The sequence below is a fragment of the Hetaerina americana genome, unplaced genomic scaffold (genome assembly GCF_022747635.1).
Source record: "Hetaerina americana unplaced genomic scaffold, ioHetAmer1.1.p SCAF_12, whole genome shotgun sequence".
Lineage (NCBI taxonomy): Eukaryota > Metazoa > Arthropoda > Insecta > Odonata > Calopterygidae > Hetaerina > Hetaerina americana.
Window position 1 is genome coordinate 7,070,001 of NW_027286292.1, and position 27,091 is coordinate 7,097,091.

Below are 27,091 nucleotides of genomic sequence, written 5' to 3' on the forward strand. Positions count from 1 at the left end.
AGTCCCGTTTTTCTGTTAATAGTTTCAGTCACAACGAGCAGTCAGTCGGCCGTTGATGAGAATGGACACCTGTTTGACGGTTTTTCAAGTATTCCTCATCATTCGATAGTACGCACTCATTCCCCATGGCCATAAGTGGGCGAAAATTCAGTATTAATTTGAACATTCTTGGTGTGAACGCGGGGACATCCCTATGTATCAAGTTCGATTGTCTTTCTTTAAAACACATTTGTATTCGAGGACGTAGAAATTATTTCGAACTGGAATTCTGTATAAATTTAACTTAATTACTTAATTAGGTAATAGAATAGGTTTATGGTAATATTCTAAATTAGCATCATTCTGAAGTTTGATCTTTGAACCTCGCCTTTGCCTTGATAGTGTGCGTGAACTGCACGCACAATTTGATGGACAGTAACAGTAATGTATAATGAGTAGCGTAGGGATATGACGAGGCCGTAGAGTCCCTCAAAGTTTTCTTTCTAAAGCGTGATTTGAAAATCATGCGTTGATACCGCGTTTCTGTTTTGTATATCCCTGAAATATTTTTAATACTCTTGAAATTGGGCTGTTTATTTCAAGTGGTCTTTATGTCAAATGTGTACCTTTTATTCAAAATATTTTTATTATTTCATTCAGATACACTTCGGAAATATACATTTCGGGGGTTGATAGATACTAGACATCGGGAATAAATGAGCGCATCCAATCTTTTTTTTTGAGTGCTGACATTAGTATGGAAAACGAGTAGATTCTTGAAGAAGTCACGGAAGTATCAGCGATAAAAAGTATGAATTCAAAGCAGTCGATTCAAGAGTTGTTAAATTCTAGAAATTGGGCAATATTAGATTACAAACCCACCATAATAATTGTAAAATTATACGTTTTTCGTGGGTTGAATGGTTTACAAATCTTAGATCAATTTGTAGTCATTAATGTTAAGATAAGTGCATACTTTTCTGAGTGAATACGCTGTATAGCTGTCTGTCGTACACTGTTTTTTATCTATTCATTCGTCACACTCTTGTCGAGCAATTTCATATCTGGGGGGTAACTATCGGGATTATGCTTACTAATTTTATATTATGTCTGTAATTGTGAATGTAGAACATTAATTTGTATTTGATTTTCACAATTTAAGTGTGATAAGTTTTATCCTTGCTAGGTGTTCCTTTTAATTTTGCTCCACATATGAGTTTTGGTTCCTAAAAGTAGATGTTTTGTAGTGGTTATTATTATTAATTAAATCATTTTAGATTTCGTAATAGTTTAATTACCGGTGAATTTCGTGCCAGCAACCGCGGTTATACGATTGGGGAAAAGGATTATATACATTACTATATTAGTAATGTATTACTGTAGTGTGTTCGGTTTCTGCATTTGCTTCCCGTTTAGTTTCAAGCTAATCCTTCGCCATCGAAATGTTGGAATAATGGAGTGGAAAACCTGGAAACGCGATGAAAATTTAATTCAAAACTGGCGACCACGCACATGATTTCAGTCGCTCTCTTTGCTTTATTCCCATATTTGTTGACGCGTGGCTCTCGGATGAAAGTGTCCTTTTGTAATGCGATTTTAAAGGGTTAAAAAATATATATTTCGACTGAAGCTCATTGTTTGATATGCCTCTTCACAGGTAGCCTTTATATAATCAAAGAAAGTATTGAGTTAATCTTCGCTAATGAAAGTCTTTGTGGCTCCATTTTATGTTATATTGGAAAATCACGATACACATTCGAGAGATGCGCGTAAGGATGGCTTTGCTGAAGCTGTGAAGCACAAAATCGAAACCATCGAATCAAGATCTATTTAGAATTCAAAATATTATCTTAATTTGGAATTATAATTTCACCTTTGTGGCCCTTAAGGAAAACGCGTCTCAATGGTTCTAGGGTAATAATTTTTATTTGGGTTGCCTAACCTCCTCAGAGGTAGCCTACTGTTGCCCAGTGTTGTCTTGGATATAAATTTAAGAGACTAAGAGTAGGTTGCAGTCTTACCAGAAGAGCTCGTCCACGTTTTCTGCAAGCGCCGACCCCATACCTCGTCCTCATAAAAATAGCCTCTTAAGGCGATCATTGGAAAATGTTCAAAAAGGGAAAATCTTCGCCGGCCCAGGAGATCTCCTGTTATTTTTGGTTTCGTGTGTGGTGTGAGACTTCCCCTTGGATTGTTCAGCCGTCTCCCTCTCGTGGGCATCACTAAAACGGTGCCCTCGTGAAAGGATATCTTCAGAGCGCTCGGGTTTAAAGTTTCTAGTTTCCTCTGGTGACTGATAAGCGATTATCACAGTGTACGTGCCTGCTGAAAATTAAATATTTATCCAATGCATGTGTAAAATTTAATTTAGATTAATTTTCGTATGAAAGATAGTAAAACGATAGGATCTGCTGTGATTGATGTCATGTACTCAGCAGCGAATGGCGAATGTGTCGTATAACTCTGATTAATGTTCATATCTTAGAAGTTGAATGCGTTAAAAGGCTCCAAGACCAAGGGCTACTCGTTATCAAAAATTACCGAATCTTTTTTTTGTGAAAATTTAATCGCGCGGTAACTGTGGAGTCCCTCGATTTGGAACCTCTCCTGTGTCTATGTGCTCCTGATGAGGAAGAAAAATATAAACAACCATCTTTAGAGTAGAAAGGTGGCTGTGCCACTGGAATATCGTTGTTTTTTTTCTTTTTATCCTCTTCTAATTATAAAGCGTTACACCATTGCTCTGTTTTGCAATTCTTTTAGCTTTGCAACCAGCGAAAAAATTCGTCTAATCTATTGTGTGTGCGTATGTATATATATATATATATATATATATATATATATATATATATATATATATATATATATATATATATATATTAGCGAAGGAGCGAGATGCGTTAGCCAACAAAAACAGAAAAATGCACAAAAAGGACACCCACACGTATTCCGGTGACATTCACAAAATCAAATGAGGCTTATCATTTCCGCGCAAGATTTGGTATCCGGGAAAGAACACAGCTTGTGCGAAGCTGAAGATGCCCGGGGGTGTCACATCGAATCCAATCCGATCCCTTCGGTCAATAGCCCAGTACTTTATACATTGGGCTGCCACGCTCCCCTTTCATGTAGTCTTTGCACCTTAATCTTCACGAAACTTGTGTAATTTTTCGGGCACCAGGTCCTTCTGAGATATCGCAAGCGGCATAGGGAAAGTACTGCCGAGGCCAAGGACTAGTTATAATATGTATTCTTAAAAACACCTGATTCTTCATTGCTTACATGTTGACCACTCGTAACTTTTGTCTGGAGAATTGTTATAGTCAATTCTTTTGCGACTGTCGTTATCATTCTGGTGACTGGTTTCTCACGCTATTCTACTATATAATATTATGGATTAAATACTTCTAGTAATGTGGCAACATATGAAAGTTTCTACTCGTAGAGGCGTGATGAAAAAAAAGACACTAACATAAAAGACTCACATTTTTAGAATTTATCGCGGCTACGTTCTCCAGGGTAAGAATGAGTCTGTGGAAATGGCAGCGTAAGCGTGGCTCGTACAGTAGTGTTGTCGAAACCCGGGTTCGTGAATGCCCCTGGTAAAATTCTCGGGGTAAATATTTCAAGAGTAGTGTGACTCAAACCCGCTGGTTTCTTGGACGACGGTTTTTTCATCTGGTAGGGTCTCTCGCCCGCCGATGTGCTTATCTGATTGGTGAATTTAAACGGAATCCTTATCAGGTGTGTGCGGGTTCTAAGGAGGCTGACGAATTCAAATTGAGTTGTTTATTGTTTCCACGACTTCTATTGGCGCATTTTATTTTTTGTTCAATAGTGTGGCTCGTCCGTTATAATAATAGGTATTATCCTCCCTCTCCAGGCTTATTTGGGGGTATTTTTCGTTATAATACTTCATTCTGTCCTAAATAGTGTATTTTCTTTAGTTTTCTTGGAACATGAGGATAGTGTGATTTGTTCCATAAGAACTTTTGCCGTTACTACTTCAAATATGAAGCCGTTAAACTGCATGTGGAATCCCTGCTTGGCTGTGGAAAAGTGTGTCGCCCTGCCCTTCGCTTTATCCTCTTGTGTCTCGTGTTCGATCTCACTGCCCGTCTTGCCCCCGCTTGTTCCTCCCTTGTGAGGAATTAGGAGAACGGTTTCATTGGTCTCGCGCCAGATCAGTATTTAGATTAATACCGTTGGCGGAACACAACTGAAGTCAAACGTAATTAGATATGATTTCAAAGATTGGAACGATGTCCAAACGCTGCTATTATGCACGAATAAGAAAAGGTTATTTAAAGTTTAAAAATCTACATTATGGTATTTATATTCACTTGTAGTCAAACCGATCGTTCAAGTAGAGGTAAAACTGCCAAATACGCCGTATAGAATATGGTATATCATTTATATACCTGTCTCAGGAATAATGTGACTCGATTCGCTTCTGCGGACGAGTATACACGCTTTTGTGAGCTACAAACAGTAGCATGCTTTCTGGTAGAATTAGGCCTTAGTAACCATAAGCTCTTAATCGATTGCAATAAAACCTGAATAATCCGTTTTACTCAAATTTTGCTCACGTAAGAATCCTTTTCAGTGGCCATAAATGATTTAACATTATCATGATCATATCATCTCAGGATTGGACGTGCATATTTTACAGCTGCAGTATTTCAAGGGGATGCAGCCAATGTATGCGCCATTTACCAACGTCATGGTTATAATTCCTGCAAAACTGAAAGTCAGTCATGTAAATCATAAACGGGGCAGTGCCTATGATGTTTTCTTCTCATAAATACGTTGTTGTATACCTTAAGTTGTTTCATTATGGTACGATTTGTGAAGATACACATCAGATTAACAAGTTGTGACCGATGGGATTGTCGGAGGTTTTGAGTTCGAATCTTAACGTGTGCTTGAATTCTGATTTTACATTAAGTGAAAGGTATCGAGCTAAATAGGTTTCTCAATTTCCGATGGTCTCCAGTGGATCAATCTTATTTTTGAAAAGCTCGGCTACAAAAATATGTAAGATCCTATGAATATGGTATAGTTTAATTTTCATAACTGCTATGAGGCTGACAATAAGCATTAATTAGTCGTGATAGGTTAGAGTTTTTATTTTCCACAACGGCTACTTTGTCGTCCCAAATTTGAACTAAAAATAGAACAAAAATACATTCATGATCAAGGTGGGTGTTAAACGTCTGAGACTTGAGGACTGACAGGGCTCCGTTACTGAATATACGAGTAATATCGTAGCAATAATAATGTATTTTTATGAATGCATTCTAATAATAGCTACAACATAGTTTCTAATGAACAATTGTCTCTCCATTTTAATATTCGGACCACTCGCAATGTTTGTGTTTTGAGGGTGTTAATAAGTTAAACTTTCGTTTCATTTGCGATTCATTATCATGGGTGAATGGTTTCTCCCCGCATTCCCTCGTACCGACGTCATTTTAAAAGCATAAACGGATAGGGACAGTTTTTACTTGCGAAGTGAAAATTATGTGCGAAGTCTCAAACGCGCACCACATTACATGATCAATGCAATGGCTTGGTGCGTTAAGTCAGCCAACTTTATCTTTGGTAGTTCTAGGCATTTTCAGAAAATGTTGTTTGAGGTTATCAGTTAGGATTTAGGATGAAATTGATTCATCTTCTTATATGTATTCCATTTTTTAAGACCCATGTCTCATCGTCATATATTTGGCGTCTCTTTAGCATATCGTGTTCCTTTTTGCTTATATTATGTTTCTTTTAGTCTATAAAAATGTTTGATAGGAATGACAACACTTATCGGGCTTATCGGCTCGTATATTGCGACATACAGTGAGAAGCATCCTATGCTCTGTTTCTTCTACTTCCTTTCTATTATGTGCCAATGAAAGCTAAGTTGGCTCTAGCTTTTCGTGCACCGCATACCTCTTCTAGACATTCTTATCCGTTTTAGGATTCCATTTAGACGCTGTTTACGAAGTGAGTGTGACATGATTCAAATGGAAGTTTGACAGCTTGCATTAAAATTAGTTAACGTTTTAATTTAGTTAACGTGCGTTCATTTCGTGAAAATTAATGAAAGCTTGAAGGATATTCGGTGCACATATATTCTAATAACATATCCTAATATTGACGCCTCAATTGCATTGCATTGTCAAGGTAACATGATCTATGAAACAAAGGAAGTCTTAGGGAAGGGTAATTATAGGCTCGATGCTTACTGTAATGGAATTGGTTCGTTTCCTTGAAAAATAAATATTTCATCTTTTGACATCTTTGCGAAAGAAATGGGAAGGAAGTCCAACAAAAAGGAAGGAGTATGTTTGTAGATTACAATCATTTGAAAATCGGCAAACATATTTCTAGGAAACAAATCATGTACATCTACTTAATACCCCGCAAGCCGCCGCAAGGGCGTGTGGCGGAGGGTGTTAGGACACCACCCGTAATTAAGAAAGAAAAAACCGCATGCAAAAGCCGCAAATTTATACTATCCACAAACAAATCATTAAGGAATATGAGATGAAAATTCAGTTGGGTGCACCCATGTCATTTTTTAGCGCGAGGATTAGTTTGAACAGTAATATGTTTGTTTTTATGCATTATTCTTTATTCTGGATGTTTCTGTTTTTCACCGTGCTTGCACCTAATGCATCACGAGTGGGTTGGTTGCGTGTAGGTATACAAGTAGAAGAACAAGGGATACAGAAAAAGAAGGCTTCAAACGTGGAGGATAGAATCGGCGACCCCGTGTGTGAATACCAGTACTTAATTACCACAGCACAGACCCGCCCGGAGAGTCGCGTATCTTAGGTCGCCTTCGTCTTTGCTAGCCGTGGATCACGCCTTACAAAGACGATGGCGACCATATAGATACGCGACTCTTGGTACGGACCTGAACCTTCTAGCTATGCAGCCATGATTAGAGCATGTAAGAGGTGGACTAAATGTTTGGTTAGATAATTATGGAGTGCCGAAGAAGTAAACCTTATCGCTTGTACCATCCATAGTCCTCACTGAGTGATGATAAGTGTAAATGTGAAAAGAAAGTGAAAATCACGTAGGTGACCTGACCTCATCAGTGTTAGATTTCACGTCAGGGTTCTACTTTTCCCGACACTGTAGGCGTGTCTCTTAGTATGAAGTATTGATTCCACTGAAAATCCCTCCCACTCACGTGTTGTCACTCCCTCTCTCAGCCACGCGGACGCCGTGCCAGGGTTGTCTTATTTCGTTTCGTCAGCCTTCACCTCCCGTTTGTCTGTAGGCCCCTGAACGCAGAGAAGCAGTTGTCATATACCAAATGAAGGGTTGGGGCTTTTTTCGCTTTTGTAAAAATCGACGCTCCTTAGGAATAAATGACATCGATTTCGAAAGGTTGCCCGGGGACATAAGTAAGCCTCCATCCGGCGCCGAACCGTCTACAAAATAAATCTAAGGGGCTATTGAAACATTTGGAATTGAAACCTCCTTTTCACTCACCACGTTTCACTTTTTGATCGTTAGCGCAAATACCATATGCCTGGCAAATTCTAAAACGTAGACGTGCTACGTAAAACTTCTGTGCTCATTCGACTCAGTTTAATCCGTACGAAATTTGAAAGGGAAATAAAACATTAAATTAGGTAATGCAAAAATAACCGTCGATAATGGGTCCAGACTGTAAATACAATATAGCCCTTTTGATTTGGTGTCATATTCCATTTTATGAAAATCTAGATGCGAAGGTTGAAGTTAAAGGAGATATCTCGGAAGCTATGCAAGTCATTATTTAATTAATTTTTCCAAAGAGTCCTGGTTAATGGAAAAAAACTGTCTTGATTAGTTATAACTCCTTTTATTATGTATCATACAAATCAAGGCTCTTTAGGAAAGGCTTTACCTAACATGATTGAAATGGATGTGCATTCAAATATCGACGCTGCCACTAGAATTATAACTTCGGTCTCAGGGTATAAGTTTCCCATCGAGCGAATCCGGGCAAGTTTCTCAGAATTGAATTAATGTACTCTCGTACTTCTCCAGAATTGGTAAAAAAAAAGCCAGATGACTGGGTTATGTCCCTTCTAACGATAGTCCTACTATTGCTTGAAACGCTTTCGTGCAGGGGGTTGAAGTAGGTGGAGTAAAACAATTGTGGAATCCAGCAAAGAGCACGAGGACGCCGGAGTGAGAGGCCGTGCTGCAGCCGCTGCTCCAATCCGATTTCTCTTCGAACGCGACGATGTCTCCAGACATCACCAGTTCATCGTGATTCGTGCACACCCATTAGAGTAATTTAAACTGAAGGCCTTCACTGATTTCATTAACGTGGACAAAAAAAGCCCTTAAATTTATATAGTTGTCGCTTGCTTTCGCATGATGGAGAATTCTCCATTATCAGAGAAAGAAATGCACAGCACTGCAAAATAAAATTATGTAAAAAATCATGCGCCTGGAGTTTATGTGCCAGTAATTTGAATATAAGTTAGGTGTTATTCCCTGAATGTCATCGATATCGTTAAAGCCTACATATTTGCGTAGAATGGGAATGTCCACTGCGTTGATTACCACGGTGGGGATAATTCGACACCGGTCTAAAGAGCGCTAATAAGAGACGCTCTATCACGCCGGTCGTAATGGGCAGTCATGGGCTGAATCGTTTGCGCGATCGTGTTAATATAAGCCTTAAGCCTTCTTATGCTGGCTCTCGTAATAATTCTGGTCAACATGTCACATCCCATGAGTCCATCTCAGTTACATCTAATGATTTCTTCGCTTCCAACTCGCTCATCGTCCGCTAACTTTTCATTTTCTGACCGAGTGCCAAAGTGTGTTCTTGTCGTGATTGGCCTTTCAACGTTTTGAAATAAATCATGCCATTTGTAAGTCTTGGGAAGTTCTCTCGGGTGACCGAGATCTTTCAGAGGTGAATTATCGTTCTGACATAATATGCCTCTCTTGACGTGTTATCTCGGTATTCCTTATCTCCATATCAATCTGTCAACTTGGATGGCGCCATCGCCACGATGTGTCTATCTTTTTCTGTTATTAACTGAAATTACTGTATGTTTAAATAATTTAGTAACATTTTACAAGTACTTTTGCCTCATTAGAAAGTATTTTTTTGGAATCTGATGCTGTTCCAGGCCAATAACTCCGCGTGTTCACCGAGGTCTCATTTCTGCAATCTATCGCAATTGCCAGTTAATGGAAATCAAAAGATTAAACAGGATTAAGGTGAAGAATAGGGAAGATTTAAGTATAAAAAGTAATATGAGGATTACTACTCTGTTGGAAAAAGTAAAACCTGTAAAATTCAGAGTAACCGGTATTAAATTTATAGCGAAGGAGAGATTGCCTTTGATAGCAGTGGGGCGAAGTCTTCGAAGTCTAGTCTGTATGTGACGAGATTGAATCCAAGTGAAGCCAATGTTTTCCATCTTTACATTGAGGGTAATAAACTGCATGAATATGGCTTTAACGAAAGCGTAAAATATGTTCGCAATTTTCTCTTTGATTGTATAAACTAATCATTGGCATTAATTGTTCCAAGTTGTTAATGTAGCCACCGAAGTCCCGGATGGAAGTACGATCGGTCCGTCGTATTCTTCGTACGCATCAGTAAAATCAGGTTGAGGAATCATTCTAAAATAACCGGAAGTTTAAGGATTTCCGCTAATAATACGGTCGTCTACCGAGACATTACTGCTAATTTAATCTCGTGGAAATATATTTTATTTTAGAAGTTAAGTGTACTAAAATTAGTATAACCAAGGACAGTGGTGGAATCCGTATCTCTGAAACGTCTGATAATATGATTTCAAAAAATCAAAGTACATCTAGTATGGCTGTAAAATATCCGATGACTATTCGATTCTCGACTTTATCCGTTAGTCATATAATTTGAAGACTTTGATTATAGCCAGCCCGAAATTCTTGCTTCCAAAACCATTTCTCTTAAGCTACGAGAGTTTTGTTTCGTGAAGATGTTACTTAAGCAACATATTTTTTCCTCTAACTTCCTCGTAGAACCATCCCTTCTTTGTTCGCAGCAAATGCATAGTGCCTTAATGCCTGTCTAAATCTATAAGGTGCATCCTTCTATCTTCTAAGGTGCATCGATCCATTTTGTTTTCCACTTTTATAATCTTCTGGTTACTTTCCATTTTTTAATCCATTCGTGTAAATAAACGCCTCGAGCACCCAATTTCGTCATCGTCTTTTTGTTCGATCTGACTCTTTGGTTCCTGCTCTTGATCCAGAATGCGACCTCAGGCTAATATTTTCATGTTTTCTTTCTAGTTCGCGGCTGTCTTTATTGAAGAAGGTAGTCCTATCTTGATCATTGCGCCTTCTTAGGTTGAGCTATTTTTATTTGATGTGCTTCGAAAATTTTCAAACTTCTTTTATCAGTCGAATATTTTTACTGATTGTCTTGTGTCACCTTTCAATCAACTCCTTGGCTCTCGTTTAAATTGGTTCTGGATTTTTTCATCTCCATCGTTACTTGAGGTCTTGTACGTACAGTCTTAATTGTTACGAGGCTTTTACTGTCTGTCCAGTGTTTGGTCGAATCTTCCCTCTGGTATTTCTGTGGTAATTGTAATAATTTAATCCCCCTAATGTGTTGTATTTAAATTCAGGATTCAGGTGGCTAACGTACTGGCTTCCCACTGAGAGTGCTTGGGTTCGAATCTTTGAGACTGCAGATATTTTTCAGCGGTATTACGATCTCCACTTGAGGTCCTTTGTGGAGAGCACTTTGACGTTAAACTACGGACCCCTTGGCGCATTTCGTTAAGAGTAGACTAATGCCGACGCCGGGTTTCTCTCCACTCTTCCTCCTTTCCCATCCATCCCAAATGACGCAAACGACCTTAGCTGTCGGTCGCCTCCCCTAAAACAACTGCTACTACTCAGGATGAGCACTCTGCCGGGAGAGAGGGATAATATTTGAATTACTTAGAGAATTCTGGTATATTTTATGTGAAACCAGCTTTGAATTTTCAACCAATTCTCAGTGACCATTTAACTGGACATTTTTTTTCTGAGATACTCCAGGCTGAAAACCTCCGAGAGACCCCACTTGCCCATCCATCCGTAAAATCCTTGAGTTAGCATTCTGCCTTGCCACCAACCATCTTTCTTCGTAACTGTCCTTTGAGCAGGTTCACGCGAACGATTATTATTTTCTGTGGATGAACCTTCAAGCTATTCTTTAAAATGACTAGCGCAATTTGAGAGCTCAGACATTAGTATTTACCTTGCCTTATATTTGTTATCTTAATTTCAAAATTTAGCTATGTTATTGGTGCATGTATTTAATTCATCATCGTTAGTAAAGCTGCTGTGAAGTTAGTTCAGGAAATGTGAGCATAACGTGTCGTACGAACTCGCGCTCTGCGGGGGGTTTATGGTTCATTCTTTTCTCTGATAATTCACATTTTTAGTTAGAACAGGCCATGTGCTTTCGGTGATATCTGTATTGTTAACATTGCTCTATGCTTGAACTAAACTATCATGAGATTTCAGTTGAATTTGAACTTACTTTTTCCTTGCGAATTCACGTTTCTATTGAATAATTTTTAAAGCGTTGCATCATGTTTCCAGCTGAAGGCATGATAAAATATCGATTGGGCCACGTGTCAATGTGACCAAGGTATGTAGCAAGGTAGCGTTTTAGGGAATTCTTGGGAAAATAACGGTATTTACTTAAGGAAAAATCGTGTAAAAGTCTCAAAAAATACTTCTACCACCATGTTAATTGTCAATATAGTATTCGTCGAGTCAACTAGTGTATTATTGCCTGCCCTAAATCCCTTATCCCTTCTCCGCTTATGTTTCATTGGCACACTGGGGAAGCTTTTGCCTGCCACCAGTGATGTTATGTAACTGGATTTATAGGGCTCATTTTTAGTCGTCTTGTTCCAGAAAATAATTGTTCTAAAGAGTTGAGCATATTTTTGCTTTACCATTATTTCAACCGGAAACAGTTTCATAGTTTGTTTCTTAGGGTGACTTCCGAAATTTAGGCAAGACTCAATAGAATTAGAAGAAATTAAATTTCCTCTTAAACACTCTTCACTCGAAACTTTAAACCGTAGTCGATGGTTTAGGATTCGTCGCCATTCATTGGATAAAAACGGTGGAAAACCTTACTGAAGACGGAATTACTGAGTGCCTCAATATAGCGGAATCGACAGTAACTGTGAGTTTAATCGGCTCTTCCTAGCTTGCTAATCATGTCGTAAAGTGATTAATCTGGAGTAAAGTGATTCCATCCCTGTGGCCCGTTTCCCCACTGTGCTCGGCCACTGTAAACCCTCGCTAAAGGCGAACAGCCAAAATTAGACAGCATGCCGATACCCGGACGAAAAATGAACCTGGCGACGGCGTCTCATATCACGTCTCCTGTGAACGTGAATGGGCATAACGTTTCGATGCTGAGGATTTCTTTGAAGTCATTTCTACGCAAACAATCTTCGTATTTGGAACATCTTTAGGCCTATTCAGATACCTCCATCAAAGAGAGACTTTCTCAAGTGAGCGTTCAACGACAGCACGTCAAAAGGCGTTTCCTGTCATCCCATTTCTCTCCGTCGTTAAAATGCGTGTCACGGGGTATTTCCGACAATTAGCACCCTCACAGTGTCGTATATTCTGAGGCGGAAGTCATTTGGGCCACTTACTGTGTATTTTAAGGTCACAAGAGGTCACGAACTGTTTAAGCGGTGCACACTTAAAGCGTGGCCTTCTCTGTTGCACACGATCACATTTACAGCGGCGCGTATATTTGGTTCAGCCATTATATTAATTTATCTTCGGGTGATGACAATTATATCTTCTGCTGAAATACATATTTTCATTTATATGGCGTGCTGTTGCGCTGAAATATTTTCGCATAATTTTTTTATGCAGTGACGTTGCGTTGCGACAGCTGTTCCACCAATCAGGCTGAGGCAACTTAACCCTCAGGCGCACTATGTGGTGCTGAGGTTAAATCAAATCGAGAAGCGTAACCGCCCTTAGGTATTGCAATTCTTTTTCGTGGTTGGCCTGTTAGCGCATTTCCCGCATTCGTGAAAAACCAGCACAAACGTGCGACCAGAGTTGAAAAGGAAACTTACGCGAAAAAATAAAATTCTCCGGATGTGTCGTGTAGTGATCGAATGCCAGGAGGGCTGCCATGGAAACCACGATCTCGGCTGTGGAGATGTTCTTCGCATCATGATATTATCGATTGTGTTGTGCCAATAACTGTTAAGAGGACGTCATGTGGAGAGTTTTACCGAAAGTTTCACGAAGCCAATAGAATTAATGATTATTGAGTGAAGGTGGTTTTGAGCCTTGCGTATCTATTTCGCTAACATTTTAGTGCGGGGCTTGAAATATTTTATCGATATCATAGTAGTAATGCGCGATTGATATCTTTGTAATGCATTAAATCTAGTATAGTATTTTCTGTCTTCTTTCTTTGATTTAATTCATTTGACTTTTAGTCTTTGACTTTAAATCCAAATTTTGTAGTAGCCTTTATTAAAATTGTAGCAGCCAATCTTGTTTCAGTAACCAGTCTTTTTATTCTATCTGCAATTCGTATATTTTTATGCAAGGTTTTTAGGTGAATTCATACTTGCATATTTCATACGACTGTCTCATTAAAGATGAGTGCCATAATTCCTTCTCGTTTTCATCGCAATATATCCAGATTCGCGTTTTCGCATTATTAGGGATTCGGCCGGGCGAAGTGATGCTTAACCTTGTATTTTAGATGTTTAACGGCTTTCTTCAACCCCGTAGTGATTTTTATTACATTTGTTTTTGATGAGGATGAGTTAAGTTTATTTTTTCCTCATAACACCATGGATAAATATATATGAGGTAATATTTTATGATGGTAGTTATATTTTACAAATTTATCTCCAAATTATAAATTAACGCCTCTTAAATTGATATTGTAAATAGCAGTTTCATTGTAAGCAGCATTTTCTTCGACGATATTAAACAAAATAACAATAATTCAAAAATCGGTTATTGAACATTCGTCTTAATGGATAATAGCTTGGTAAGAATGTTTTTTAGTGAAAGGAAATTTAGGGAAACAAATGTTTGACGGTTTGAAATACAAATATACAGTGTATATCATTCTTAGCCTCGGAAATGGCTCAAAACGAGGCATTCAAATCAAATGGATAGCATTTGAAAGAGGGAAGAAAGAGCATCGTCTGAAAGCAAACTGGATGGGTCGGTGACTTATGGCAACGTTGCACAAGACCTCTCCACATATAAAGCATATCTCAAAAGCTACGAATGTGCCTTCATACTGTTCTGAGAACGATTCACTGGGTATATTTGCTAAAACGGATGTGATTTTCTGGTCATAACTTCTAAAAATCAAGATCTAAAACGTTTGTCTCTATATAAGGGAGTCATGCACCAGAGAAATTTTTGCATTACTGTCAACCATATCCCAACTATTTTCGAAACATTTTTTCGGGATTTTCTAGTGTTAATTGAGCTAAATTTGGGAGAGTTTTAAAAATATTCATAATACGCTGCAGAAAATTCCGAAAAAATTGCATGACGGTAGCACTATTCGCTGGTGAAGCCTTCAAGTTAAAGTCCTTATTTATTTCAGGTTCTTTGTATCATTTTTGCCCGTAACGAAAATTGATCTGCGGAATGTGTAGTTTTCTTTTTTAACACCCTTAAATACTTGACCAACTTGAAAAACGATTCTGTAGGACTCTTATTCCCTCAGATAGATAAACTTCATGTCAGATGAGCCACTTTAGGGAGAACATGCTAGCCATTAGCATGTTCGCATTCTACTATCTTCAGTGTTGTCACTATCCATCTCAAGTCGGGAGTTAGTATTTCTGGCGGTATGTGTAATCGTAACTCGCACGCTGTGTCAACGGTGGCGTTAAGTACCTCTAACTTCCATCATTATTCTTGACAAGCGACTTTGAGGTGAGCAGGTCAAGTAAATATCGTGTCTACGGGCGGGCGTACCTTTCAAGGAGCTTGTTGTGGAATACTTTTTTCAGAACAATCTCTTAGTATACACAACATATAGACGAAAAGTTGACGTGGCTACAGTTGCTGAATTACATAGTGTTTTGCTGAGACGCATGAAGTAGGTTAAAATTTTGCAAAACTGTGCTTTACTTTTATTGGGGCATACAATCTTCAATCGAATAACTCAGTAATGTATGGTGGTCGAAATTTGTGTATTTGTACGATATGTAATTTTATTGATTTGAAATTGAAAAAAAGTGTAAATTTAATTTAATATTCAATGAAAAGATGATTGAAAGTTATAATTTTTAAAGTATTAATTTGTATTATGACTCATAACTTAATCTTTTGGAAGAGAATTTATTAAATAATTTTTATACGTTAATAATAACCGTGGAGTTTTAAGGGACCCTTTGGTTTCACAGATCCCTTGGTGCTACAGGATAGTCTAAACCGTATTTTTAAAAGAAATTCTACGTCTATCGTAAACTGTCCTATGTTTTGTTGTGTGTTCTAATTACCTAAGTCAGCAAAGAATCCTGTCCTTTCCAGCCTAAATATAATCTAATGGGTGATGACTATTGTATAAAAGTGATGTACAATTTACTCTTTCTGCCGCTGCATATTCAGCTCCACATAATTTCTAACTTCCTTATTCCCATCCAAATGGGTAGTATTTTCCACCCTCCACTTGCTTACTTCACATTATCCCTTATATCACGGATTCAGTATCCGATCGGCTCTACTCGATGCATATCTCCGGTCTTGTTGATATTTCTCCAAGCAGTTTCTCTGTTCCCATATCACACCCAGGACTTAGTTTATATTCATTTCCGTCCGTTTTATTTTTCGTCTTCTCCATATCCACGCCTCACAAGATTCCAAACTACGGTTCTCTCCTCTCTTGTTGACTAATTTTCAGAACCATACAACGAAAAAGATACTGTGACAACGTTTTAATAACCTTTTCGTTTCGTATTCACTTAGGATCCCAGTCATAAACTCATCTTTTTGGAGAGAAATGATAAATAAAAATAGTATAGTGGAAATCACAATTCTTAGTTATCACTTCACTTCTCTCCAGTATGGAAAGTTTCCACCTAGTTAAGCCCGAAACTATGAGGTTGCTTTCTTTTTGTATGACTCGACCGCAAATGTAGCCCTTGCTAATGCAGTTCTCCCATTGTTCTTTTGAGATACTTTCTCAAGTTGTAGATGTTTTTAAATAAAGTGCAAGAAATTGAGCGGCCACTCGTTAAGAGCCCATTTTTCCATCGGGTGAACAACAAAATAATTCCTTGCGTTTGTTCAAATTTTTTCTTTCAAACGGGAGTGTTTAAGTTCAGTCCTATCATCAATTAAAACGATTACTGTTATGAGGAGTACCGGTATAGTGATTATACGGGGAAATAGTGAAATTAACGAAGCGTTTTGTGCTCTTTATCTGACTGCGGAGAGGCAGCAACAGAAGGCAAAAATCATTTGAGCCCAGGCAATGGTATGTTACTAAGACACACCCCATCCTGCGGCGGATCACCCTTCCTAGTGTCTTTTTTTGGATCCGCCGCAGAGTCCACGAAAGAGCAATAGAACGAAAGTACTGATCGAGGACTCAGTGTATAAGCTTGGCGAGAGAACTTACCGGTCAGCTAACTCCAAGGGGTGCGATATCTTGTCACCTCTCCCAAGTTTCCCCAAGGACGGAACTAACCTTCATTCACTGAAGTATCCAAGGGCGGCTACCTACTGGAGTACAAGAAGTCCCGTTCGTCTTTTACTCTGTATTAAATAACCATTCAATGAAATATTAAAGGGTTTTTCGGGTTTGGCCATGTGAACGACTTCTCATGATTTAGGGTGGTGTAATCTAAATTTGTTTCGGACAAACGCTACCTGGAATTAAATTCTTTGTAATAAATGAAACATGACGTGCTATCATTCAGCAGACTTTTAAAAAAGTCGTAAGGCCTGGTTTAAGTTATGCCCTCCCAACCTCGGCATTTAACTGCATTAATCTACTTCTTGAAATCTCATCACCGGTGTGCTTTTATTTTCTTCGTTCCATACTTGCCTGGTTGGTCCTCTATTACTCAGATTTGTTCTGCAAATGTAACCTACTTAAACCAGTTTTCTATTTTCATTATTTGCTCTAGCCCTTCTCATGCCTCTCTTGCCATCTCTTCCGCGTTTATCTTAAAAATCACGGGTTTTATTGAAAAAGCCTCCCTTAATCCACTACTCATTGTGGTTCTTCGTCCGTTACTCATAGTCAGAAATTACTCAAATTCTTTTTTAGTAAGTATCACTATAGTTCACCCCTGTCCTCTGCAATGCGCTCCCATCAATTGACGTTTTCCCTCTCGATCCCTTTCACGAAATCTGCAATGAAAACAAAAGCAACCTAGTTTTATTCTATATCTCTTTTTTATCCATAACTGCTGTGGCGTCACAAGCTCTTTCTTTCGTTAAGCTCAAACTTATCTTGGCATAGTAGTAGTAATTTGTCTTCTTAGCTATCCTTATGTTAATAATCTTTAGCAGCAACCTTGTTGCCAACGACATCTCATACTTCTCTGGTGGTGCTGCTTTTCTCATGTTTTCTTTTGGGGTATTCTGCGAATTTTTCTGGCCAAAGTCTTTCCTCATAGTGCTACCTGGGAGCTCATGCTAACACGTCCTTTTGTCAATCACCTTCGAGCATTTCCGCATGGATGCAATTTCTCTTTGTCCTTTTCAAGCTTCAAAGTAATGTTTTTTTTAGGAATAGGAAAATTAAATGTTGTCATTTTTACCTCAAGAGTATTTATTCCCTACCCGAACATTGACTCTTGATTAGGAACATTAGGAACTGGCATCTCCAAATCCGAGTCGAGAATCTGATACCGACTAAATTAGCACGAAAGTATGATATGCAGGTAAATGATATCCTTTTACGTGGACACAGTTAACTGTGACCGCGTGAACTCAGTTGTTCGATACCTGCATGCTCTAATCCTCATCAATTTTTACTATCAGAATTTTCCACATATATGCTTCTTGCATTTCCTAATTGCCTACTCTTTCCCTGAGCACACTTACGGCAAGATGTCACCCACCATTTGTTGCTTCCAACCAACTTTTGAATATTCCACTGAGCTTAAAAATGAGACCTTATGACGGGGATTTGTTTTCCCCTCGGAATGGGGCGACCCCTCGTCTCATGTCAAGGCAACTCCTCGGGCCCCATGTGGCTTCCATTATTCATTTCAGCTGCGTTCTCGTCATTAAAAGAATGCCTCGCAGAAGCGTTGAAGGTGAGGCAACTCGCTGCTTCCCACGATCGAGAGTTAAGTAGTAGTCTCGGATTCAGTTTTCCACGGCCCCGAGATGGATGAAAAAAATAGCTTGGTGAAATTGATCTTTATTTTAATTGATGCGAAAATCCTTTTCACAGCCGACTTGAACTCGACTCAATTTTTTTCTGGAACCAAGAATGATGGTATTTTTTCTTTATACTTTATAGTTATAGCATTAGTTCTAACTTTCTTCAAACAGAAGCCATCACTTAGCTACACAAAATGCATGCCCGAATTTGCATTTGGAAGATTCGAAAGGATAATCGAGATCCTTTTGTAAAGAAAAATTGAAGAAAGTGACCCAGGTTTGAACACGGGAATGATTGTCTATCAATGAAAAGTCATGAGGAACTAGAATATTTTCCGTGCTAGGCAATTTTTTTTACTCGTTTCTGTGTATAATAATTGAGACACCATCTTGAGAATTGAGCTTAAATTCGAAAAAAATATTTAATATTCCTTTTCTCATGATGTTCTGGCGTCTCTCCCTCGAAAAAATAAAAACGCCTGAAGCGAAAGTTTTATTAAGTAATTGAAGTTTGTGTGCGATAACCAAGGGCAATTGGTTATCATAGCTAACAATTTGCTAGCGGGTTCACCCGTAATTTAATGGAAGGTAAACTCGATAAAAGATTTGGTGTTTTCTCGGCGTATCAGCTGCGTAAATTCCTCTCGGGTCCTCCACCGGGTTATATCGTCCATATTGACTCGAGTCGCTCAATTATTGAGCGTTTTTCATTCTACACGAAGTTCTAGCAACTGTATCAAGAATAACCTGTTGCGAACTTGATATTTTGTATGCATTAAGCATGTATCAAATGCCAAAGATATTAACTTGTGCGTGCACCAATACTCGGCTTTTTGCGCATATTACTTACTATGTTTTTAATAAGAATATTTTTTGTACTTTTCCCGTTTAATTCCAGGCCAGGTCTTAAAGTATTTTAGAAACCTATACTGAAGATTTTATTAGCTCAGTTTTTAGCGAGAGTATGTCGTATGTCATTCCTTTAAAAAACAAGTGTCAATCTTTATCAGTCATATCCATTCGACTCTTTTAGTTAACATTAAATAATGACCATTTTGTAGCCCCTAAATTAGTTGTTTGCAATAGTTTTCCCTAGGGGCTTAACTGCATCAACCGAATACAAGCGACCACCTAGTTCCCATATTCGCAAATCGCAAAGCTTACCTCATGGCTTGAATTCGTCCCTTGTATCAGAAGACTTGTGTTTATCCATCATTGCGAGGCCATGTTTAATGCGGAATGGAAGTGAAAGTCAAAGTACATGACAGTACAATGCAACAATTTCTGAGTGTAAAAATCATTCGCCTTGACCGGGATTCGAACCCGGATCCGTCAAAGTCCGGTCGAGTGCTTTAGCCAGTTAAGCTATCGAGGCGTCCTCTTAATGACAGTAATTTCACTTAGGATGAAAAGGGGTTTTTAATAAATTTAAGTATCCTCTTTTGGACGCGCATTAAAACATATAATTGCTGTTACTGACGAAAATATAAACAGGAGTTGGTATTTCCATGAAATGAAACAGTAGGCCTTGTATCTAATAACAGATGGTAAATAATATTAATAGATTTATTCACTTACGGCGTAAAAAGCGAATCATGGTGACATACATAAATAAAAAACTCTTCTTAAGGAAAGAGTAAAAGAGCGCATCATGTAGCGCGAAAGCAGAACAAAGAGTAAGAATGAGTGGTATTTTGTCATGTCGTGTTACATAGCTATAAATGATTAATTTGTAGATTAAATATTCCGGAGACGTGAAATATTAGCTTCGTTTTTGTAAACGTAATACAGAGGTGCACGAGGAGGAAATATAGTATACTGTAGCTTTCGAAGTCGCCACCTGGTGCGCTGATAACAGCTTATCTGACGGGTGAGAGCATGGAGTATAAATCCTTTACCCCTTCATGGGCGAGAGGATACATTGTGGGGGAAGCATGACTTTGGTGTCTGATGCATACTGCTTAACAGTTGGTGGACAAGCGCAATTCATGCGTTTCATGAGAGGCAAGCTTCATCCCGGGTGAAACTGGCCAATCCGGAGGTGGATACACCGGACCTATTCCATACGCGTGAAGTACATCAATTTCTCTTCTCCCTTCTCGTCGTGGAGGAAATGTTTCACCAGCGTTTGAAACAAATGCTTAGTAAATGGAAGTGGCTCCTCGGAGCCATTTCCAAAACCAGCTAGCCACTCAAAAAAAGTGGTTTATTCTCCACGACCTTGCGTTATCCTGTGGGTGGCCCGAGTGTCGGAAGAGGGAGTGGTGAGCGTCGTCGCTTGGCTCATGGGAAATGGGCAGGGGGTGGGCGGAGTGAAAGAGGAGGAGAGGCATCTAGGAAAAATAAAAATACTCGCGAGCCAACTCTCCGGGCTCCCCAACGAAAGATGGGCTGAGGAATGGTGCGAGAGGGAGGGAAAAAACCTATTTTCTCAGTGTTGAAAAGGACATAGTTCACCATTAATATAGAATGCCTTGCGATTTGGAAGGTTGAAGAGCAGTGAGACGTATAAGTGTGATTGACTGAAATCGATTGATATTGTAGTTTCCCGTGGGAGTATCAAGTAAACACATTTTCAAGTTTTCTAATATCAGAATCATAGGTTTAAAAATTTTCATTGGTCGCTGCCCTGTTTTGGGTAACTACGGTGCCGTATTTTTATTTTTCAGCGAATTAGTTGGGATTGCAGCATCCCAGAGCGCACTTCACTTCCTTATTATGCCCCATTGCACGTATTTAAATTCCTCGCTGGCCATGTCGAAAGCCTGGGGCATAGAGTAAGTTCGCTTATAACCTTTCATCGTGCCATGTTCTTGTTATGCACAAAACCTTTCAATTGAATAAATTTAAAAAAAATATTTTAATGACGAAATTGGTTCTCAATTCAATGTACATTTAATGAAAAGCAACATTTTATAATAATGGTTTCATAAACCTATACTATAAATCGTAGGAAAAGCAACCTGCAGATAATGCAAATTTGGAAAATTTGAAAATAAAATTCCGGAAAAACGGAAATTTCCTAAAATTTGGTCCGACGGTTTAATTGTGGTCACCCTAATATTAGTGTTCTTACAGCTGGAACATGTACTAGCAGAAATTTAATAAATACACTAGGGTGAATACAGACTTTTTTATAGACAATTAGCCTGAATCAACATTTCTAGCAGTTTTAGATTAAAAATGATGGCAGCATTGTAAGGCATGATTGTATCGAAAAAAGCCTAGGCAGCTTCGCATTTGATATCCAAAATGAGAAAACAAGGAACGGCATTGTAAGTAAGTGTTTAACAAAACTCGTTTAATTACGATACAAAGTAGAGAATGTGCTACGAGAGATTATTGTTATGCTGTCTAAGACATCAAAAAATATCGCTTTAGATCGAATTCTTAGACAATGTTTTGAAATGTTTTCACCGATTTCATTGACATTTATAAAATGGGAAGGGAGTTCCACATTCGTGAAGCGGGTACCAAAAATGACGATGTCTTGTGGGGTGTACGTAATTAAGTGCTTATATGGTGTTTCAATTATGCATATCGGTTTTCTGGATGAATACGAGAGTAGAAATCGGTAACTTAATGGAATTTGAAATGGTGATCAAATTTGAAGATAACAGCGAGTGTCCTTGACTTCGAGCTACTAATTAGTAAAAGTTGTGCCAACCCAACTGCCGCAACCTGCTAAACCCCAATTTAACTTACAATTTGATGCCGAATTCCACCAACACCCACGCACTCTTAGTTAGGTAAGATAAGCTTAGTTGACGCGGAGACTTTACGACGTCGTAATTCTCTATGCCGAAGTGTATATCAATCGTCAATTGTTGATAGTTGTTTCTCTCACGTCTTTAAAATAATTAAATATAGTGTTAAAATGTGGAAAATAATTTTACTCGTCTGTTTTGTAATTGTTTAAGGAAAATTTGCGTAACTTTTGTAAAATGCCATGAAAGGGTTTTTAATTGAACGAAAATACATGATTTTTTCGTGTGCTTATGTCTTACGCGTCGGTTTGCAGAGACGAAATTGTTCGTGGTAACCTTTGGATTTTTTAGCGATCGAGAAGTAGAACTACCTATTTTCGGGATGAAGTTGTACTTCAGGTCAGCCTTGATTTGAAAATAATGATTTTAAGGTGAACGTAATGCACTAAACGAGTAAGATATTATAATCTCTTTAGCCAGCATAAATATATTTAAATATTTAGATGTGTATTCGTCTTTCACTGAGCATGAAGTATCACGATAAAGGCAGTGCCTTTTACTTATTCCAACGATAGCTAAGAGAAACCATTTTCGTCCAGGTCGACACGGTTTGGCCACACGCATTTGTGATGTTAACACTTTTGAAAGTGTACTTATACTGTTTGCGTTTCTCACGAGTTTGCAGTTGGATCTTCAGGAGTGAAGTGGACTGCAACTGCTGCGCGAGTAAGTTACGAGAGTCTTGTTTTTTACCGTGCATTTCTCCGGATGAATTCCTTTAAATAGCATCGAAGATTCAAGATATGCTTCAAATGTTGTTCTCCGAATCCCAAAACATCCCTATCACATCAGTCGAATTTCGTCACGGACCTCGCATCTCCTAGTGTCGGCATTTCACGGGAGCTTAATATTTTTTCACGTGATTCTAAAATACGTGTACAGTGCATTTTGTTCCGTGAGCGATGCGTTAGGGGATGGCGTAAAGGCGAAAACTTAAAAAAGGGAAAAACGTGTAATGCGTCTGCGCCAATTTTACAAAATGCGCAAATCGCCTTAGCAGGTATCGCATTGGCTGTACTTGCGCTACATTAGTTCCTACTATCAATCATATCGTATCAAGACCCCTCCTTAGAGGCTGAAGTTTCTTATTAATTTCAATCCCTAACTTTTGCTAAATAAATATTAAATTCACGGTGTACCACGTCATATAGTAGCATTCGGCTGTGTGTTTCACATTCATAAACGTATTCCATTACGATTACATTGCATTGCTCTCGAACCGGCATTCTTGTCAGACAGGTTTCTAAAAAATCGGTGGGAAGTACATACCTCCCATTCCGAGAATAGGCTTGCGGTTGAGTTCTTAGAAAATGAAGCGGTCGACTGACTCCCTTGGTCATTTATGCCATTCAAATTGGGGAGGTGATTTGGGGGCAGGTTGAATACCGGTCTTCGATTTTTTAGAAGATTCCTAAAGAAACCAACCCGAAACCTGAGGAAAACCTGGGAATTTGGGCATAAATCGTGGAATTCCTTATTCTGCTCCGCTCATTCTTCAGTGCGAAAAGTGGGCGATTGCGGCTTGTTTCTCGTTGGCCCTCTGGTCTTTCGGGTCCTTGTATGACCTAGGCCCAGACAGGGCCACACCGCTGAATTCCTGATCTTTACGCAAAACGATTTCATTCTGCTCTTGTCATTGGACCGATTTTCTCCTCGAGAGTTTTGTTCATTGTTGCTTGTGTCTGACGGACGGCGGTCCCCGCCGTAGGGTACACGGGGTAAGAACACCTCATTAATGATGGAATTGTTCGCATATTTCGTGGGGAAAAATGTTATACATTCTACAATAAACAGCATTTTTTCATTTTATTTGTCTAATATTATTAATAATGTTGTCATTAAATGTTTTTGTACATATAATAGTTATGGAATTTTGTTACCTAAAAGTTAACAGACTCCAATTTTACCATTAGTCACGTATCACAAAAGAGGTTGAACTTTCATGAAGTTGTGAAAACCTTCAGCTTTGTGATTTTTTGGGTTCCAGATCCTTCTGAGAAATCTAAGGCTGAACATGGAATGGAATTGGCCCCTTAAAACTAAACTTTAGCCTAATGAATGCATATTCCACCAAAACCAGACCTTTCGGTATGCTCTAGATTTCCTTGGTGTCAAACCTGATTTAGGATGAGAGAATGGAGGAAAGGTCACTTGTGCTAAAGACAAATATCAGTATGGGGCCATTTAGGGAATTAACTTAAGCTTGAATCCATTGGAATGCTTACACTTGGTGAAGTTTTGACATCAAGTGATGATGCATTTCAGTCTTCCAGGATCTATCCTGATGTGATAGGTGATGTTTCACATTTCTTGTTTGTAGTAATAAGTATACATTTTTATAAGAAAGTTCGTAGTAATAAAACAAAATGTAGCTACATCTAATTATCATATTTGATTATACCCAGCAAAAATCAACAGCTTGAAATTCCCATTTTTTTCAAATAGAACCACACTCCAGTGGTGAATGTAACAAGTGTTCACAGATTATTTTGTTATTGGTGATAGTATTAATATTACTACTGTAATTCAGTTTTTATTAATAGCATACCTTTAGGTTATTGATGATTAGAGAGCTCCGTCAAGGTTTATCCCAGTCTCATTGGCTAAGGGGTGAAATGTTAGATTCATTTATGAATTGATGAGACTGATGATAATAACGAGTTTTGGTGATCCTTCTAAAATCATGCATTCACCTGTGATAAAAATATGTCATTAGCCAAAAGTCTTGATTCACCATGCGGTGATACGTGTATGTTACTGCTAAATGAGACAATAGTCGAAGCAAGTATGTATAAGTTTGTGATTTAAGATATCTTTATCTATATTTTGAAGGTCAATACAAGTGATCCAAATTCATTATTTGGTCATGTATGTGATAGGAAAACATTTTTTTCCCGATTTAAGTGATTTAAAGAGAAGCCCTGAAGGAATGTACCAAAACCAATGTTTTCACCGCCCTGAAGGACCCTACCAGCATTTAAATATTTTTGCAAAAAAGCTATGGAAATTACATATATGGAAGCTTGGAAGGAAAGTGCCAATGAATCAAACAATAGTTACAATGAATTTATTATCATATTATCAAATAGTGGTGAGGAATATTGGCAGGAATTATAAGTAGCAATCAGCATTGGATATGTCAGCTCTCCAGATTAGCTATCCCAGTATATTCCCTCTAAAAACTTCACACTTGAGTCTGGATTCTTTAAAACCTGTGGACCCAGTAATTTTCAGTCATGTTGTCTGTTCTTCTCTATGTTCTGTGGAATGTAAAATATCATTATTTTTATAAAATGTCATTAACATTATTATTCTTTTCCTAAAATATTCAAGATTAGCTGTATTTACTTGTTTTGATAAATTAAATAATTGTCTTGAACCTCTTCTATCTACAAAACCCTGTGAAAATGTAGGAGATTAAACAGATTTATACGTGTACAATATTAAGTGCATTCACACATGCATTCATAAATTGCATTTGCACATGTTGCCCCTAATTATGAAATTGTTTAAAAGTAATGTTTATTTTGAAAATAGTGTACGTTCAGTGCTTACATGTAGATGATAGATAAATTTGGTGCTTTTAGTAGATGGCATCTCTTTGAATCATGCACTAGATCTTTTTTTCAATATGGCCATAAATTCACCTTTTTAACATTGTAGTATCTTTTCATTAGCTTCTCTAACCACTTTTTAAAATTCTCCTACTTTGCTGAAAGAATTGTCTTTACCAAATGTCTCATTGCTTACTCTTTGTTCATGAAAACAAAGGTTGGAAAAGATTTTCAATTGTTGAATCATCCATTTAAATTGGTGCTTGAAATGTGCATTTCTCCTGAAACTTTTACCAGAGGGCATTATTAATGTGACTTAACTTTAGCATTTAGTAAATGCTGTACTATTATACAAAAATAGCACTAACAAAAGAATGTGTGTGAGAGGTTTCAATTGCATTCCATTAGAGGTCTGTCCAATAAATACGCAAACTGAGACTATAAAAACTTTATTTGGCCTAATTTAGTCTACCCCCCCCCCCTTATCCCCTTCTAAGTACTCTCCATTCGTCCCTATGTACTTACTTATTCCATCTTCTTTCCCACTGTTTAAAGCACCCTTGGAAGTCCTCGGCTGTTAGGCTTTTTAGTTGCTCTTGCTTTATTTTGTCCACATCTTCCCAGTGATGTTCCCTCATCACATTTTTACATTTTGGGAATAGGAAAAAGTCACAGGGGGTGAGATTTCTTTAGAGCATTATTATTGTAAACAGCTGTCCATATTTCAGTAATTTCTGGACAACTTTCACCGCACTTCACCAAAAACTTGATGCTGATTCCTTGCTCTGTAATTTCGTCAATTTCCATTTCTGAAAAACACTAAAAACAATGACAACAGAAAGTAACATAACTGATACTATACACCACAATCTGCCAAACACAGATGGCTCATTGGGTCTCAGGCAACTAGCGCCACTAGTGGGTGGTGCTATATTTGCATCATGGCTGCCAGATTGCACTAGTTTGCGTATTTATTGGATGGACTGTGTATGTATCTATCATATTTAGTAAGTGATACCATGCTTCAGATTGTAGAACTAAGATGACTCTTTGGAATGTTTTGCATCCCTGAAAAAATGCCTTCAATATTACATTTTGGTTTTAGGAAAAACAAATTGAAGTAATTTTCACTTGCAGCCATTTGATAATGCCAATATTTACCCCCTGAACAGTGATTCCCTGAGTCTCATGTTTTGCTCGGTCAATTATCATCTAATTAAGAAAGTTTTTCAATTATGATTGGATTTATTGGAATAAATTCTACCTCATGGATCTATAATAAACCATGAACACAGTAATCAACCCGAAGGTCGGTTTGGTAGGTAGTGATAGAGTTCATCCACTACTAGGCCCGTCGGGTTATGAAATTCACACATCAGGGTAGGGGGGCCAGTTCCTTTCCCTGTGCCG

General features: G+C 38.2%; 1 protein-coding gene across 1 annotated transcript in view; it reads left to right on the plus strand.

The window, feature by feature from the left end:
- Positions 1-27,091, plus strand: part of Gdh (glutamate dehydrogenase, mitochondrial) — a 55,009-nt gene that overhangs the window by 14,438 nt on the left and 13,480 nt on the right. The window lies entirely within an intron of this gene.